Source organism: Pleurodeles waltl, chromosome 7 (assembly GCF_031143425.1).
Source record: "Pleurodeles waltl isolate 20211129_DDA chromosome 7, aPleWal1.hap1.20221129, whole genome shotgun sequence".
Classification (NCBI taxonomy): Eukaryota; Metazoa; Chordata; class Amphibia; order Caudata; family Salamandridae; genus Pleurodeles; species Pleurodeles waltl.
The window spans coordinates 698882719-698901674 of NC_090446.1; the positions used below are offsets into that span (position 1 = coordinate 698882719).

The 18956-nt window shown below is 45.2% G+C and overlaps 1 protein-coding gene across 3 annotated transcripts in view; it reads right to left on the bottom strand.

Moving 5' to 3' along the window:
- The window catches only part of GNPDA1 (glucosamine-6-phosphate deaminase 1), an 86242-nt gene that overhangs the window by 51273 nt on the left and 16013 nt on the right, over positions 1–18956 (bottom strand). The gene's annotated exons all lie outside the window — the stretch shown is intronic.

Genomic DNA, 18956 nt, shown 5'->3' on the forward strand with positions numbered 1-18956 from the left:
GCCTACTGAGTGACAGCACAAGACCTTGACCATTAGGCCAAAAGTGACTCTGTTATGCTCTGCATCCAAACATAACTATAACATTCATACCAAACATCTTGCTAGTCTGACTCTTTGAAGTCCCTGTACGGAGAGACCATTGCAATAACAATCTCTCCCTCTCTTCCAAACCATTATGGGATGGAAGAGAGAGAGGGACAGAAGTGAGAGACAGAGAGAGGGAGAGAAATTAAGAGAAAGAGATGGACAGAGAGAACTTAAGAGAGAGAAGGTTTTTATCCTTTGATGAATGATATACGTAGAATGAGATATTTAGGACAAATGAAAAAGAAAAATGTATTTGTCATTTAAAACGAGTGAGATCACCTTTCAGTTTGAACCTTTAACTTTTGAAGCTTAAAATAAATTCAAGAAGGGAAAAGTCCACAGACACACCTGGAATAGAAACCTCAACTTTCAGTGTGAGTGTTTGTGACCTTAACCATTACACAACAGGTGACTCCTTACTCTGCTGTTTCCAGACATGCCTAGGAGATTCAACCTACGCATATCTTAGGAAAGAAACATCAATGTTCCATCACTACAAAGGTTTAACAGTCAAACACTAGTGAATACACAAAACACTGCCAAGCGATACTAGGATTTGAAGCTTCAGACTACTGAGTGACAAGACCTTGACCATTAGGCTAGAAGTGACTGTTCTGCTCTGCATCCAAACGTTACAATAACATTTTTACCCACATCTTGCTAGTCTGACTGTGAAGTCCTTGATGGAGAGACCATTGTAATGACAATCTCTCTCTCTTCCATCCCAACATGGGATGGAAGAGAGAAAGAAAAAAAGAGAGAAAGAAAAAAAAGAGAAAGAAATAAAAGAGAGAAAGAAAAAAAAAAAAAGAGAAAAAAAGAGAGAAAAAAAGTGTCTGTGTGTGTCTCCGTCCGTCCGTCCGTCCCCTAGAGTCCTGCGAGAGCCGGCACTACCTCCACAAGCAGGGAGCTGCTTTAAATAGCAGCTCCCTGTTTGCAGGGAAACAGATGAAAACTTCACTTTCTGAAGTGAGAATTGTTTGACAGCTCTCACTTGCAGAAAGTGAAGTGCTCTGACTTGGCGGGAGCTGTCAAAGCTCTGGCCAAGTCAGAGCAAACAGCTATGTCCCGGGGTGGACACATGGGGACATATCAGGAGCCGGCCCTAGGGGGAGGCGGTATCCAGGGCCATCTATGGCTCTGGACCTCCTCTATTATTTTAGTTCAGGAGGGGGTGGTCTCCAGGGTTGCGGAGGGCAGCGGGGTGCATTACATTTTATTGGAGCCCCAAGGAGGAGACCACGTGCCCCCACATTACATTATATTATAGCCTCAGGGAGATGCTGATCCCCAGGGCTGTGGTGGGGGCAGGGTGGCCCACCTACATTACATTTGGTTGGAGCCCCAGGGAGATGGCGATCCCCAGAGCTGCGTGGAGAGAGGGCCGGGCGCCCCCGCATTCATTATAAAGCCCCAGGGGGGTGGTGGTCCCCAAGGGCATCGCACTGCCCTGGGGGGAGGGGGGGGACCCATGCACCCCGCTCCTTTATTTCAAAATGCCCTCTGGACCTGGCCCACCCAGAGACCAGACTTTTTTTTTTTCCCTCACTTTTTGCCACTGATTCGCAGATCCACCACAAATTTGTGGCAATTTTTTTTTAACAAAATGCATTTCTGCCCTGGCGGGGTCCCTCTGGGTGACCTTACCCTGCCCCCTTTCTTTTTTGTTATCTTTTTTTGTGGAACTCGGCTGAAGCCAAGTACCAAGACAGCTGGCAACACTTCCTGGTTGAAGTGTTGGCAGCCAATCAGAGCTCTGCATTTTCCTGCACTAGCTCGTTATTATCCAAAAACCTTTTGTGCCTCTAGATATCTATATTTGGTTTTCTTCATTGTTTCAAAAAGTACTGAACAGATTGAAACCAAATAACAACAAGCATTTGCAATGCCAAGGGGTCTCGCGTTTGCTCGTGTTAGAGCTAATAGCGTTGTAAACTCCTAACCAGACTTTTCTTGCAACACAAACCACGTACGTAACCAGAAAAAGTGCAATTAACTGTGTAACAGGGTTGATATTATGCAAAGCGCTCGACTTCTGCCAAGCGAGATCGCGTTGCGAAAATAGAGAAAAAGTAGTCCACAAACCGAATGGAAAACAGCGAGCCTCGTATGCTTTCTGTACTTGGTCGATGCGCTCGAGGAGGGCTAACCACCGGAAAAGGTGGTGAAATCAAGCAGATTCTAACAGGCAGGCCCACGAACCAATGAAAGACACTGACGTCACGTGGACGGGGCTTTGAGCCCTTATTAATTCCTAAAGCGTCTCGCCAAATTTGGTGTGGGCTGTAGTCATGTCTAAAATCCCTATGGGAACTATAATGGGAAACGCACAACCTTTATTTCTCCGTCCCCGCTTGACGGACCCCCCCAAAACTTTCCAAGTACAACAAGATTCACTGGAACACTTTTTTTCGGAAACTTTTGTGAAGATTTGTCAAACGGCACCAAAGATATAGGCAAGTAAAAAAATGCTTTTTCAATAGAAACATGGTGACTGCCAGTAGGAGTGTGTGTGTATATATGCCAATATATATATATCTATCTATCAAACCAAAGCCCTTACAGGGTTAGAGTGACGCATAAATTATGCAAAAAACAAAGGAGAACTCTGGGAAGTTCCCAATTTAGGTGGAGAGCTGCTCTAGTAAGGAGCTCCCTGCAACACCAGCGACACTCTAGATTTGCTCACCTCAAATGTCTGCTTATCTAGCAAAGTTTTTAAGCATAAATGGTAAATGGCTTTTGTCATTTTACAGCTCGGCGATGATGACACTGTGTCAATCCTATGCTTAAAGATTTTGCTGTACAAATGGCAAAAGACTTTGTCACTATCTAGCTCGGCGAGGATAGCACTGTGCTAAACACCATTGGAAAAATACCCATACCACTCCAAAAACCCATGCCAACCATAAACACCCCTTAACACCCAATAACCCATACCCACCCTAAACGCCCCTTATGACCCAAAAAAACATACTCATCCAAAAACCTAAAAATAACCTTACCACCCAAAAACCTATACCCACCCTAAAGCCTAAAGACCTCTTACCACCAAGAAATCTATATCCACCCTAAAACCTAATAATGCCCTTACCACCCAAAAACCAATACCCACCCTAAAAAAACTAAAAAACCCTACCACCCAAAATCCCATGCCCCCTAAACCCTAAACTCCGTACCCACCTTAAAACCTAAAAACAACCTTACCACCCAAAAACCCATGCCCCCCAAAACCTAAAAATAACCATGCACTCCAAAAACCCATACTCGCCCTAAGCACCCCTTATCACCAAAAAACCCAAACCCTAAAACATAAAAATGTCCTTACCACCCAAAAAAACATGCCCACCGTAAACACCCCTTACCACCCAAAAAACCATACCCATCCTAAAACCTAAAAATGCCCTTACCACCAGAAAACCCATACCCACCTTAAAACCCCAAAATGCCCTACCCACCCAAAATCCCATACCCGCCCTAAAATCTAAAAAAAAAGCCCTTACAACACAAAATCCCATACCACCCTGAAACCTAAAAATTCCCTTACCACCTAAAATCCCAGTCATACCCTAAAACCTAAAAATGCCCTTACCACCCAAAATCCCAGAGCCACCCTAAACCCTAAAAATGCCCTTACCACCCTAAACACTTCTTAACACCCAAAAAAAAAAAAAACATACCCACCCTAATCCTAAACACAAAAAACACATAAACCTTTACCACGCACATGCCTTTACCATTCATGCCATTAGAACTAATTTCATTGTAAAGGCATGAGTGGTAAAGGTATATTTATGGTAAAGTCATGTGTGGTAAACGCATATGTAAGGTAATAGCTCTGTTTCAACAGTCATGCGTGGTAATGACTACGTTGTAATAGATGTTTCCCATGGCAATCTTATAAGGTGCAATGATATTGTTATGTTCCAGGAAACTTGGGCCTATAGAGTGTGATGGGTTTCATTGTTAGTGTCCCAGCCACACACACTCGATTTGCCTCAGGAGGATTTGGTCCCTCATTATGACTGGCGGGTGGCAGAGGCTGCCCGCCAAGCCCGTGTCAGGATGACCGCATATGCGGCCAACCCTCAGCGGTACCTATTACGAGTTTTCTGCTTGGCCAGAGGGTGGAAACAGCGTTTCCGCCCACCAGTCCAGCAGGGAATCACACCACGACATTGATGCCGGCTCGTAATACAGCCGGCGGCAATATTGCAGTACGTCAGGTGTGACCGCACCCAGTGCGCTTTTCACTGCCCGTAATCTGGGCAGTGAAAAGCGCGACAGAGCTGTCCATGGGGGCCCATGCACTGCCAATGCCCATGGGCAGTGCAGGGGCCCCGGCACCCCCTTTCTGCCAGCCTTTGCAAAGGCTGGCAGAAATGCAGGTTGTAATTTAGCGCTGCCCTGGCAAATTGAGACCGCCAGCACCGCCAGGCTGTCGGCAACCTGGTAGTGCCAGTGGTTGGACCGCCAGACTCATAATGAGGCCCTAAGTGACTGGGTAAATTTAGCTATCAGTGATTGAGCACGAGCACTGGAGACCCCCCAATAGTAGTTTCCAGGTTGTGTAATTTAATAGGGACTTGAGCCCGTATTTAGTCAACTTTTATAATAATGCTTTTATTAACACCCCTAATACTAAATTTCCTTAGTGAACACAGACCCTAAAGGTCAGGAGCTAATTACTTATCTTGCCTAACTTGATTTAAACGATGTAATGGCGGTGGCAGGCACAAGTGACTCTGCCCTACCTACCTACCTATGGAGGCAGAGGCAGCTCTTCAATAATATATTACTTTTTCATCACAAGTAATCTGAAAAAGATATTTCTATAAGGAAAAGTAATTGTTTCAAATTTTGGGGACCATAATCCCATTGAAGTAGCATTTTTAATGATGCTCAGAGTGAATTTTAGAGTGGATAGTGGGGATAATAACCTTCAGCCGTCAACAGACAAACTTAGATTGGCATGGAGACTCTGAGAATCAGTCCAAGTTTTTAATTTAATAATCAAGAAGAGCGTAGGGCTGGTTGAGGCTTGTTTAGTGGAAGATGATGTGGAACATCAGGTGGTCAGAGCTTTTATTGGCCTTGTACAAACAAAAGCTCTTTTAAAAACCGTTTCAACCCATATGCAACACTCCAAGGTGGTTTAATCATGATTGCTCGGTGGCTAATCGTTCACTATGCAGGGCTCTTGTTGCCAAACCTAGGTTCCCCTCAGTGGTGGCAACATTACACAAGCAATACAAAGAGGTCACTTCTAAATTCTGGAGGGAAGTAATAGTACAGCAATGGGACTCCCATGTACAGGCGGCAACCATGAAGGATAGTAAATTCTTTAGTGTACTTTCGCGGATTTGAGAAGAATGAACCAAACTGTCTCCCTGATCAGTTGCCACATTGCTAGTGAAGGAGAGGCCCATTTTTTAAACATATATGCTGCTATACTCTCAGATATTGAGTTTTGACTGGATATTAACAATCAGCAAGACAACCAGGTAACTTTGTGTGAAGTAGAGAATTACACTAATCAGAGTGTCCATGGCAAGGCTCTTGGTCCAGATGGTGTCCCAATTGATCGTATAAAATATAACACTCAGTTCTGGGCCACATTACTGAGAAATGTTTTTAATAATCGTGTCTACTCCTGGTAACTAGTTCTTGGACAACTAGTATTATTGTGCCCATATTCAAAAAAAGGTGATCGGTCCCAGCCAGGCTGCTATAGGCCTATTTCGTTAATCCCCCACAGTGGTTAAAGTTTTAAGAAGCGAAGTGTCCTGTATAACAGGATCAAGGAGTGGATTCAGGATCAGTCAATTTTATATCCCTGTCAGTATGGGTTCAGAAATAGCTTTTGGACAATGGAGACACTTGGTCATAGGTAAATATACTGTTGCAAACCTGCCACTTGTGCACAAAGTTGGCCATGTGCGGAGGGGGCGTTGCCTTGGGAGGGGGGTTGTGTTTATGCTGAGAATGTACCAAGAGGGCCTTCTGCTCCATCAACCTCCTCCTTCTACCAGAAAAAAAAAACAGAAACAGAACAAAAGGTTGTTGAGGCTGCTAGTGATGTCCTGGGATGTTTTCACACCCCTTAATAGACATCGCCCAATTGCAGCCTCAAAACGAGCTGGAAATCCACTCTCTGCAGTGGTTTCCAACTTGCCTTGCCTACCACCATGTGATTTCTGCTCCTCACCAAGTGACCGTGTGAAGGAAGCCGAAATTTGTTTGACACACTGTGGCACTGCATGAGCTGACAGGTCTGCTGTTGCCAAACAATCACCTTTATATCTGGTGTTCATGGACTGACTTCAGCGTTTGACTGCGCCAACATCCTCGCCCCACTGAAGAAACCCCCCAGCAACCTCGCCAGCAAGAAAGCCTCCTGGTTCACCGACGAACTCCTGGCCTCCAAACGCGCCTGCAGGAAACTGGAAAAGAAATGGCTCCAAGAACGCACACTGGACAACCACGTAGCCCTCAAAGATGCCACCCGCCGACACCACCACCTCATCAGGACCACCAAGAGGTCCTCCTTCAAAGACCGCCTAGACAACAACGCACACGACAGCAAAGAGCTCTTCCGCATCGGAAAGGAACTGTCCACCCCCAGCGCCAACGTCAACGACATCCCGCCCTCTCAGGAACTTTGCGACTCCCTCGCCACTTTTTTCCACAGCAAGATCGCCGACATCGACAGCAGCTTCAACACCCCGACCACGCTCACCTCCGTGACCACCTCGAACCCAAGCATCGCCAACCCCATCACCGCCTGGTCCAACGTCGACGCAACACGCAAAATCATGAACTCCATCCACTCCGGATCACCGACTGACCCCTGCCCCCACCACATCTTCAACAAAGCCGACTCCATCATCGCGCCCCAACTCCGCAAGATCATCAACGCCTCCTTCGAAACAGGCACTTTCCCGGAAAGCTGGAAGCACGCAGACATCAACGCCCTCCTCAAGAAACCCAAAGCCGACCCCAAGGACCTCAAGAACTTCCGCCCCATCTCCCTCCTCCCCTACCCAGCAAAAGTCGCAGAAAAGATCGTCAACCTTCAACTGACACGCCACATCGAAGACAACAACGTCCTCGACCCCTCACAAACCGGATTTAGACACAACCACAGCACAGAGACCGCCCTCATCGCCGCCACAGATGACATCAGACGCCAACTCGACCACGGCGAGACCTCCGCCCTCATCCTCCTAGACCTCTCAGCGGCCTTCGACCCGATCTGCCACCGCACCCTACTATCACGCCTCCAAGAAGCTGGCATCCAGGAAAAAGCCCTAGCCTGGACCTCATCCTTCCTCTCCGGCAGAACACAGACCGTCCGCCTCCCACCCTACCGCTTAGAAGCCAACAACATCATCTGCGGCATCCCCCAGGGCTCCTCCCTGAGCCCAACGCTGTTCAACATTTACATGGCCCCCCTCGCACAAGTGGCCCGCCGTCACGACCTCAACATCATCACCTACGCCGACGACACCCAGCTCATCCTCTCCCTCACCAACGACCCCGCCACAGCCAACCTCCACGAAGGAATGAAAGCAGTCGCCGACTGGATGAGAAATAGCCGCTTGAAACTCAACACCGACAAGACAGAAATCCTCATCCTCTGGACATCCCCCTCCGCCTGGAACGAATCGTGGTGGCACATCACCCTTGGAACGGCTCCGACGCCCACTGACCACGCCCGCAACTTGGGATTCATCCTCGACTCCGCACTCTCCATGGACAGACAAGTCAGCGCCGTCACCTCCTCCTGCTACAACACCCTCCGCAGGATCTACAAGTGGATCCCGACCGACACCAGGAAGACGGTGACCCACGCCCTCGTCAGCAGCAGATTGGACTACGGCAACGCACTCTATGCAGGAATCCCAGCAAAAAACCTCCAACGGCTCCAACGCATACAAAACGCCTCAGCCCGACTCATCACCAACGCACCCCGCCACACCACATCACCCCCACCCTCAAAGAGCTCCACTGGCTTCCAGTCGACAAAAGGGTCACCTTCAAGCTCCTCACCCACGCACACAAAGCACTCCACAACGCCGGCCCCACCTACCTCAACGAGAGACTCAATTTCTACACGCCGACCCGCCAACTGCGATCCGCGAGCCTCACCCTCGCGACCGTCCCCCGCATCCAACGAACCACCTCCGGCGGCAGATCCTTCTCCTACCTCGCCGCCAAGACCTGGAACACGCTCCCTACCTACCTCCGACAGACTCAAGACCTACTCGCCTTCAGAAGACTCCTCAAGACCTGGCTCTTCGAGCAGTAGCAGTCTCCACCCCACCCCACCCCCGCAGCGCCTTGGAACCCTAACGGGTAAGTAGCGCGCTCTATAAATGTCTGTGATTGATTGATCGATCAGTTATAGAAAACTTTCCTCTCCCAAAGGGTGGAAGAAGAACTTGTGCGCTTTTTGGCATATTTGCACAATGACATGAAAGCCAGGATTAGAATTAGTACTCATGGTGCGGTTTCTGGTGACATAGATGTTTCCCGTGAGGTGAGACAAGGGTGTGTGTACTGGCTCGACTCTTATTTATTTTAAATATTAATGAGCTCCATACTTTTTAAAATACTATTACCCCATATGTACTCAAAATTAAAGGCATGCTGCTTCCCACACTTCTATATGTGGACTACGCAGTGCTGATGGCTTGAACGCCAAATGCAATGCACCTGTTGGTACACTCCTTTGTAGATTTTTATGGCTGCTCAGGGCCTACAAACAAATTTCACTAAATTTTACATCATGGCATGCGGTACTAAGTGTAAACAGCTTTCCACTTCCGTTTGTATCCATTTTTTTAAAGTGCTCAAGCACGTTTTCTTGCTTAGGGGATACTTTTTCTGCAACACGATCTTGGACTCCTAATATTGTGCAGTGTTGTATAAAATTATCAAGGGCAATTGGCTCATTTTATGATTTACCTCAGCCGTCAGATGAGAGGTCCCTTATCCCAGTATTGCAGATTTATGCAAGGTATGGAGCTGAGATATGGGGTATTGTCAAATGTGAAGCCATTCAGACTGAAGAAAATCGATTCTGTAGGAAGGCTCTTTCTGGCCCTATATTGCCCTCACACCTAATCTGCCATGAGGAATTAGGTTTTCCCAATTTAGAAGATTACATAGGAGCGTGCTCCTCACTATTGTGGTTGGCAGTATGGAGAAATGAGGAGGCCTGTTTGATTAGGAATATCATTAAGGGTTGCCTTGAGTGTGACAGGGAGCTCTCGGTTCTTTGGCTAGCATATGCGAAGTCAACTTATCAAAAGATCAGCCTGCAACATGTTTTCACGGAACCTGACTCCAACTGTAATATAAATAAAAAACATGAGCAGCAAGCTTCATATAACTTTGATCGCTCCCAGAGACTTAAAAGGAAGGGAGGGAGGGAGCCCACCATGGCAGCTTATTTGGGGCTGGTTATAGAAAGCTCACCTCCCAATTATCTCTTCTGTGTGTGGGGGGTGCTGGGAACGCAAGCAGCTGTTCCGCTTCAGGGCTGATACAGTATAATATCTGCTGTGTTTCCCGTTGGGCTTGCAGAAGAATCTTGATATTAGCCCTTGCCCCTGCGACTGCAGGTCCAGGCTATCCATGCTGCACTTTGCACTTTTTTGGCATGTTTTGTATTGTATTGTTTTGTAACAGTATTTATTTAGCGCTTACTACCCCTGATGAGGCGTTGAAGCGCTTTTCGGTGAGTAGCATGCTACTCCGGAACCCAAGAGGAATTAGGGGTGGATTAGTATAGGGAAATATGAGTACAGTATTATTATGAGTTAATTTGAGCAGAGGATATGTGAGTTTATTAGTTGGAACGACTAGAGTAAAGTAGTGATAGAGGAGGGAAGAATCCAGAAGTTTTCATTGGGACTTTATAGTAATAGGATGAGACTTGGGATGAGTAAAGGAGATATGTAGGAGGGAAGAGTCTGTGGAAAGGGTTAGGGGGATCATAGTAGCAGGAGGGGTTTTGGGTGAGTCAAAGGTGAGATAAATGAGGGGGAATTTAGTAGGGTTGTTTGGGAGATCATGGTAGTAAACTGAGGTTTGGGGTGAGCTAGATGAGGTAGAGGAGGGAAGAGCTTACGCAGGACCATTTTGGAGAAGAAAGTAGTAGAATGGGTTTGGGATGAGCAGAGTGGGGATGGAGGATTTATTGATAGAGACATAGGGTGATGGGGAAACAGACTAAAGCTTACAAGAGTACATTTATATTATTTTTATGTATTAAATTATTTATATATATGTATTTTTATTCTATTTATGTATGATTATTATTGGTGTAATTATTTATAATGTGAATTTTATTTATAGATGTTATTTTATTTATTTGTATTTTATTTTTCTGTAGTACGGCAGAAGTATGTAAATAAATAGATATGGAAATACATAGTCAGGAAATATATGTTCAAGGAATATAATAATGGGTATAATAATATGAGAAGAAACGTAGTATTGTATAAACACAGACTTTCAAGATTTTAATATTTTAAGTTAATTAATAAGTGTACTTTTCTAACATTCATTTATCTTTCTTCAATTTTCGAATAGCGAAATGCTTATAATAAGACAATTGATCATTGTGATATAAAAACGAAAGCAGGCATTCATACGTATCTAATATAACAACTTATCTAGGAGCTATGCAATGACCTATGAACATGTTAAGCATAGTTCCGTTTTAGTATTTTTAGTGAGTTAATTTGAGCAGAGGATATGTGAGTTTATAAGTTGGATTGACTAGAGTAATGGAGGGATAGAGGAGGGAAAGTTCCAGAAGTGTTAATTGGGAGTTTATAGTAATAGGATGAGGCTTGGGGTGAGTAAAAGAGAGAAGGAGGAGGGAAGAGTCTGTGGAAAGGGTTAGGGAGATCATAGTAGCAGGAGGGGTTTTGGATTAGTCAAGGTGAGATAAATGAGGGAGAATTTATTAGGGTTGTTTGTGAGATCATGGTAGTAAAGTGAGGTTTGGGTGAGCTAGATGTGGAAGAGGAGGGAAGAGCTTAGGCAGGGTTATTTTGGAGATGAAAGTATTAGAATGGGTTTGGAATGAGTCAGAGTGGGGATGGAGGATAGATTGATAGACACACGACATATGGTGATGGGTAGACACAGTAAAGCTTACAAGAGCGTAAATGTATATTATGTTTATTTATATATATATAAATATATATATAGAAAATGTCACTTACCCAGTGTACATCTGTTCGTGGCATGAGACGCTGCAGATTCACATGCTGTGCATATCCCGCCATCTAGTGTTGGGCTCGGAGTGTTACAAGTTGTTTTTCTTCGAAGAAGTCTTTTCGAGGCACAAGATCGAGGAACTCCTCCCATTTCGGCTCCATTGCGCATGGGCGTCGACTCCATCTTAGATTGTTTTCCCCGCAGAGGGTGAGGTAGGAGTTGTGTATATAGTAATAGTGCCCATGCAATGAAGTAAGTATGTATGTACATAGTGTGATTAAAAGTGATATATTTACAAATGTACAAGTTTATTTTTATGAGCCTATAACGGCTACAGGCTCCCAGGGAGGTGGGCGGGCGCATGTGAATCTGCAGCGTCTCATGCCACGAACAGATGTACACTGGGTAAGTGACATTTTCCGTTCGATGGCATGTGTAGCTGCAGATACACATGCTGTGCAAAGACTAGTAAGCAGTTATCTCCCCAAAAGCGGTGGTTTAGCCTGTAGGAGTTGAAGTTGTTTGAAATAATGTTCGTAGTACTGCCTGTCTTACTGTGGCTTGTTGTGTTGTTAACACATCCACACAGTAATGTTTAGTGAATGTATGAGGCGTAGACCAGGAGGCTGCCTTACAGATTTCTGTCATTAGTATATTTCCTAGAAAGGCCATGGTGGCGCCTTTCTTTCTAGTGGAGTGTGCCTTTGGTGTAATAGGCAGTTCTCTTTTTGCTTTAACATAACAGGTTTGAATACACTTAACTATCCATCTAGCAATGCCTTGTTTGGATATTGGATTCCCTGCATGAGGTTTTTGGAAAGCTACAAACAATTGTTTTGTTTTGCGAATTTGTTTGGTTCTATCAATGTAATACATTAGTGCTCTTTTTATGTCTAATGTGTGTAATGCTCTTTCAGCTACAGAGTCTGGTTCTGGAAAGAACACTTGAAGTTCCACTGTTTGATTTAAGTGGAACGGTGATATAACTTTTTCAAAAATGTGGGATTTGTGCGTAGAACCACTTTATGTTTGTGTATTTGTATAAAGGGTTCCTGTATAGTAAAGGCTTGTATTTTACTTACTCTTCTGAGAGATGTGATAGCTATTAGGAAGGCTACTTTCCAGGTTAAGTATTGAATTTCACAAGAGTGCATGGGTTCAAATGGTGGACCCATGAGTCGTGTTATTACAATATTGAGGTTCCACGAAGGAACTGGTGGTGTTATTGGTGGAATGATCCTTTTTAGACCCTCCATAAATGCTTTTATGACTGGGATTCTAAATAGTGAAGTTGAATGTGTAATTTGCAGATAGGCATAGATTGCTGTGAGATGTATTTTAATGGATGAAAAAGCTAACTTAGACTTTTGTAAGTGTAGTAACTAGCTTACAATGTTTTTCGCGGACGCGTGTAATGGTTGAATTTGATTATTATGACAGTGGTAAACAAATCGTTTCCATTTATTTGCGTAGCAATGTCTTGTCGTAGGTTTCCTAGCCTGTGTGATGACCTCCATACATTCTTGTGTAAGGTCTAGATGTCCGAATTCTAAGACTTCAGGAGCCATATTGCTAGATTGAGCGATGCTGGATTCGGGTGTCTGATCTGTTGTTTGTATTGAGTTAACAGATCTGGTCTGTTTGGTAGTTTGATATGAGGCACTACTGACAGGTCTAGTAGTGTTGTGTACCAAGGTTGTCGTGCCCAAGTTGGTGCTATTAGTATTAGTTTGTTTTGACTCAATTTGTTTAGTAGATACGGAAGGAGTGGGAGAGGGGGAAAAGCATAAGCAAATATCCCTGACCAACTCATCCATAACGCATTGCCCTTGGAGTGAGGCTGTGGGTACCTGGATGCGAAGTTTTGGCATTTTGCGTTTTCTTTTGTTGCGAATAGGTCTATTTGCGGTGCTCCCCAGTTTTTGATGTAGGTCTGTAGTATCTGGGGATGAATTTCCCATTTGTGGATTTGTTGGTGATCTCGACTGAGATTGTCTGCCAACTGGTTTTGAATTCCTGGGATGTATTGCGCTATTAGGCGATTGTGAATCGCCCAATGCCAAATCTTCTGTGCTAAGAGACACAGTTGTGATGAGTGTGTCCCTCCTTGTTTGTTTAAGTAATACATTGTTGTCATGTTGTCTGTTTTGACAAGAATGTGTTTGTGGGCTATTAGTGGTTGAAATGCTTTTAACGCTAGAAACACTGCTAGTAATTCTAGCTGATTTATATGAAGTTGTTTCTGCTGAGTGTCCCATTGTCCCTGGATGCTGTGTTGGTTGAGGTGTGCTCCCCACCCTACCATGGAAGCATCTGTTGTGATCACGTATTGAGGCACTGGGTCTTGGAAAGGCCGCCCTTGGTTTAAATTTGCAGGATTCCACCATTGAAGCGAGGTGTGTGTTTGGCGGTCTATCAACACTAGATCTTGAAGTTGACCCTGTGCTTGTGTCCATTGTGTTGCTAGGCACTGTTGTAAGGGCCGCATGTGTAATCCTGCGTTTGGGACAATGGCTATGCATGAGGACATCATGCCTAGTAGTTTCATCACTAATTTTACCTGATACTTTTGGTTTGGGTGCATGCTTTGTATTACGTTTAGGAATGCTTGTACCCTTTGTGGACTTGGAGTGGCAATCCCTTTCTTTGTGTTGATTGTTGCTCCTAAGTATTGTTGTATTTGACACGGCTGTAAGTGTGATTTTTGGTAGTTTAGTGAGAACCCTAGTTTGTGAAGGGTTTCTATGACGTATTTTGTGTGTTGAAGACACTGTTTCTGAGTGCTGGTTTTGCTTAACCAATCGTCTAAATACGGGAATACGTGTATGTGCTGTCTTCTGATATGTGCTGCTACTACTGCAAGGCATTTTGTAAATACCCTTGGTGCTGTTGTTATCCCGAATGGTAACACTTTGAATTGGTAATGTACTCCTTGGATTACAAACCTTAAGTATTTCCTGTGTGAAGGATGTATGGGTATATGGAAGTACGCATTCTTGAGATCTAATGTTGACATGTAGTCTTGTTGTTTGAGCAAGGGGATTACGTCTTGAAGTGTCACCATGTGAAAGTGATCTGATTTGATGTAAAGATTTAGGGGGTCATTCTGACTCCCGCCGGCCGCGGTAACCGCGGTGCCGGCGGGAGCCGCCAGAATACCGCTGCGCGGTCAGAAGACCACTGCGGTTATTCTGTGTTTCCCGCTGGGCGGGCGACCGCCAGAAGGCCGCCCGCCCAGCGGGGAAAACCCTTTCCACGAGGATGCCGGCTCCGAATGGAGCCGGCGGAGTGGAAAGGGTGCGACGGATGCAGTTGCACCCGTCGCGAATTTCAGTGTCTGCTATGCAGACACTGAAATTCTCAGTGGGGCCCTGTTACGGTGGCCCCTGTAGTGCCCATGCCATTGGCATGGGCACTGCAGGGGCCCCCAGGGGCCCCACGAAACCCCATACCGCCATCCTGTTCCGAACAGGATGGTGGTATGGGGGTCGGAATCCCCATGGCGGCGCAGCAAGCTGCGCCGCCATGGAGGATTCCCCAGGGCAGCGGAAAACCGGCGGTACACCACCGGTTTTCCGTTTCTGACCGCGGCTGTACCGCTGCGGTCAGAATGCCCTTGGGAGCACCGCCAGCCTGTTGGCGGCGCTCCCACAGTCCCCGGCCCTGGCGGTCCATGACCGCCAGGGTCGGAATGACCGCCTTAGTGTTCTGAGATCCAAGATGGGTCTCAGAGTTTTGTCCTTTTTGGGTATTAGAAAATACAGGGAACAAACACCTGTTCCTTTCTGATGGTTGGGTACCAGTTCTATTGCGTCTTTTTGTAACAATGCTTGGACTTCTAGTTGTAATAGATCCAGGTGCTGTTTGGACATGTTGTGTGTTCTTGGAGTCACATTTGGTGGTAATTGTAGGAATTCTATGCAATAACCATGTTGGATGATGGCTAGGACCCACAAGTCTGTTGTTATTACCTCCCAATGTTGGTAATAATCTGTGATTCTCCCCCCCACTGGTGTTATGTGTTGGGGATTTGTGACACTGAAGTCACTGTTTAGTTTGAGGTGTTTTTGGGATTTGGAACTTTCCTCTAGTTTTAGGGAACTGTCCACCTCTGTATTGTCCTCTAAAGCCTCCTCTTTGATACTGGCCCTGGTATGTGGGTCTGGTTTGTGAGGTTGAGGGTTCTGTGCTTTGGGCCCGAAACCCCCCTCTAAATTGTGTCTTCCTAAATGTGCCTCTGCTGTGTGGGGAGTAGAGTGCGCCCATGGCCTTGGCCGTATCAGTGTCCTTCTTCAGCTTCTCTATAGCTGTGTCCACCTCCGGCCCAAACAACTGCTGTCCATTAAAAGGCATATTAAGCACAGCCTGTTGGATCTCTGGCTTAAACCCTGAGGTGCGTAGCCATGCGTGTCTCCGAATAGTGACCGCTGTATTCACAGTTCTTGCGGCTGTGTCCGCTGCGTCCATTGCCGATCGTATCTGATTGTTCGAGATACTTTGGCCCTCTTCCACCACTTGTTGTGCACGCTTTTGGAACTCCTTGGGCAGATGTTCTATAAAGTGCTGCATTTCATCCCAATGAGCTCTGTCATATCTTGACAATAAAGCTTGGGAATTGGCAATGCGCCATTGATTGGCCGCTTGTGCTGCAACTCTTTTCCCCGCTGCATCAAACTTGCGACTTTCTTTGTCGGTTGTGGTGCATCTCCAGAGGTGTGTGAATTAGCCCTTTTACGTGCTGCACCTACTACTACGGAGTCAGGTGTCAGTTGTTGTGTGATGTACACAGGGTCTGTAGGGGGAGGCTTGTACTTTTTCTCCACCCTAGGTGTGATGGCTCTACCTTTGACGGGCTCTTGAAATACTTGTTTCGCGTGTTTCAACATCCCTGGTAACATTGGAAGACTTTGGTACGGACTGTGTGTCGACAACAAAGTATTAAATAAAAAGTCATCCTCAATGGGTTCTGCGTGCAGTGTCACATTGTGAAAAGCCGCTGCTCTGGACACCACTTGCGTGTAGGCAGTACTGTCTTCAGGTGGTGATGGTCTTGCTGGGTAGCAGTCTGGACTATTGTCTGATACTGGCGCATCATATAGATCCCAAACATCTGGGTCATCCTGGCTCATCCCTGTGTGCGTTGGAGATGGCATTATAGGGGGGGTTGCAATTGGTGACAGTTGCGGTGAGTGGTGTGGTGATGGTTGTGGCGAAAAGCGAGGTGGAGTTACTGCTTTTGCCACTTTTGCTTGTGGCTGTTTTTCTTTGTCTTGGAAAGCAAGCTTCCTTTTCATCCTTATAGGAGGGAGAGTTCTTATTTTCCCTGTTTCCTTTTGAATATGGAGCCTTCTTTGTGTATAATCTGGCTCCCCTGCTTCTAGCTCTTGTCCAAATTTATGTCCTTGTAGTTGTGCTGAAAGGCCTTGTTCTTCGGAGCTGGGTGTTTCGGTACCAAAACTTTTTCTACAGTCTTTTTCGGCTCCGAAGCCACTTTTTTCGGTTTCGGTGTGCCGATCTCTCGGTGCCGACTTAGCTCGGAGCCGGTATCTCGGTGTCGAGTCTGGTCGGAGCCAGGTTCTCGGTGTCGAGTATACTCTGTGCCGGGATCTCGACCGGAGTCGGATGACTTCGACACGTGTGTGCCCTTTTTCGGTGCCGATGGATGGTCACCGTTTTTACGGGTTAAGCCATGGCCTGCCGGCGGTGGCGTCCCCTGGGTCTTCATAATTTTGGCGTGAGTTTTGGCTGGGGCTGGTTTACTCACTGTTTTCGGCGTCTGCTCCATTTCGGGCTCGTCCGAGTCAGCAATGGAGAAAGTCTCCTCTTCTTCAACGTCGTGGTGTCCTGACGGTGCGATGCCATTTGAAGCCTTCTTGCTCTCCGGTCCCGTAGCGTTTTCTTCTACCGAAATGCCCAACAGGCCTCGTAGGTATCCTCTTTGTGTTCGGGTGACAAACACAAATTACAGACCAGATATTGATCTGTGTAAGGATACTTGTTGTGGCATTCGGGGCAGAAGCGGAATGGGGTCCATTCCATTAGCCTTGAAGATGTACGCGGTTGGGCCGACCAGGCCCCGCTGGGGGATATAAGCCCTGAAGGGCTACCGGAGCTCTTCTTTTCTTCGGTGTCGATTCTGCGTTAACTAACCCGATAACGAACGCAAACAATACCGTCGAATTTCCGAGATTTAACTAACTTTCCGAACCGAAACACGGAGCGAAGAGGAACACGTCCGAACCAGATGGCGGAAAGAAAACAATCTAAGATGGAGTCGACACCCATGCGCAATGGAGCCGAAATGGGAGGAGTCCCTCGATCTCATGACTCGAAAAGACTTCTTCGAAGAAAAACAACTTGTAACACTCCGAGCCCAACACTAGATGGTGGGATATGCACAGCATGTGTATCTGCAGCTACACATGCCATCAAACATATATATATATACACACACACATTTTATTATTTTATTTTTCTTTAATTTATGTATTCATTATTATTTGTTTGATTTTTTTAAGCTTTAATTTACTTATTTATAATTTGAGTTTTATTTATAGATTTTATTGTATTTATTTATACACATATATATATAGATATATATTCACATACATACTTAATCAGGAGTAAATATAAATTTGTTAAACAGGTTTAAAGAGTATGTGTGTAATTTATTGTTATGACATAGTAGCGATACATATTTCCTAAAGAACTATACATATAAGCTAGATATACTAAGAACTTTTTAGTCCCGATTATTAAATGTTATAATATTAGACAATTCAGGTTAGCTTTTAGCTCTCTGTTACAGTTATTAGATGACAAGACCAGTTTACATGTTGCAACATTTTTGAGATTTGCTGTTCATGCTCATAGCACAATGCACTTTGAACAAGCTGGCACTACTGTTTTAATTGTGTGTGTGCTATCTCTTCGCTGTAACTGAGTAATCATGTTTTATCTTATTAACTGTTTTTAACATGCATATTTTTATTATTTTAATGTATATGAATTATTCTTACTTTTATGGATGCTGTATGCACCCGAATAAAAGTTATTCTAACTGACTAACTGGTTGTTATGGAAACATGCAAAGTAATCATTTACAAGCAGCAACAGCAAGGAAGGAAGCAGCCTATGGAAACTTGTTGAGCTTTCAGACGTTGGCCTTTTACTTGTGAGCAAGAGATACAACAGATCAGCAGCGAATGCACCATACAAAAGTTATGTGGAAAGGCAAACCACCAAGCAAGGTTTACTTGAAGGGAGATAACACCTTCGTAACTTTTACAGCAGTATGAGAAAAATACCTCACCACTTCAGATAACACACCCTGGCTGTAATCAACATTCTTCAATGCTGTTTCACATCCTAAAGGTCACAGAACGGAGTTGTTGTTTGCACACGTTTTGTGACCCAGCATTATAATGTACTAATAGGCTTTTTTGACATTTTTCATAAATACACAGTATAGATCTTAAGACATTAAACGATATATGTTATAGCTTTCGTCTCCCAACTTCTATCCACATACTCTTGGAAAAAACAGCAACCTAAATAATAAACATAGGTGCAGCATAATTGGCCTAATTATTCAATTGTAGGCTTGAGGAAGGAAATTGAACATTAACAAG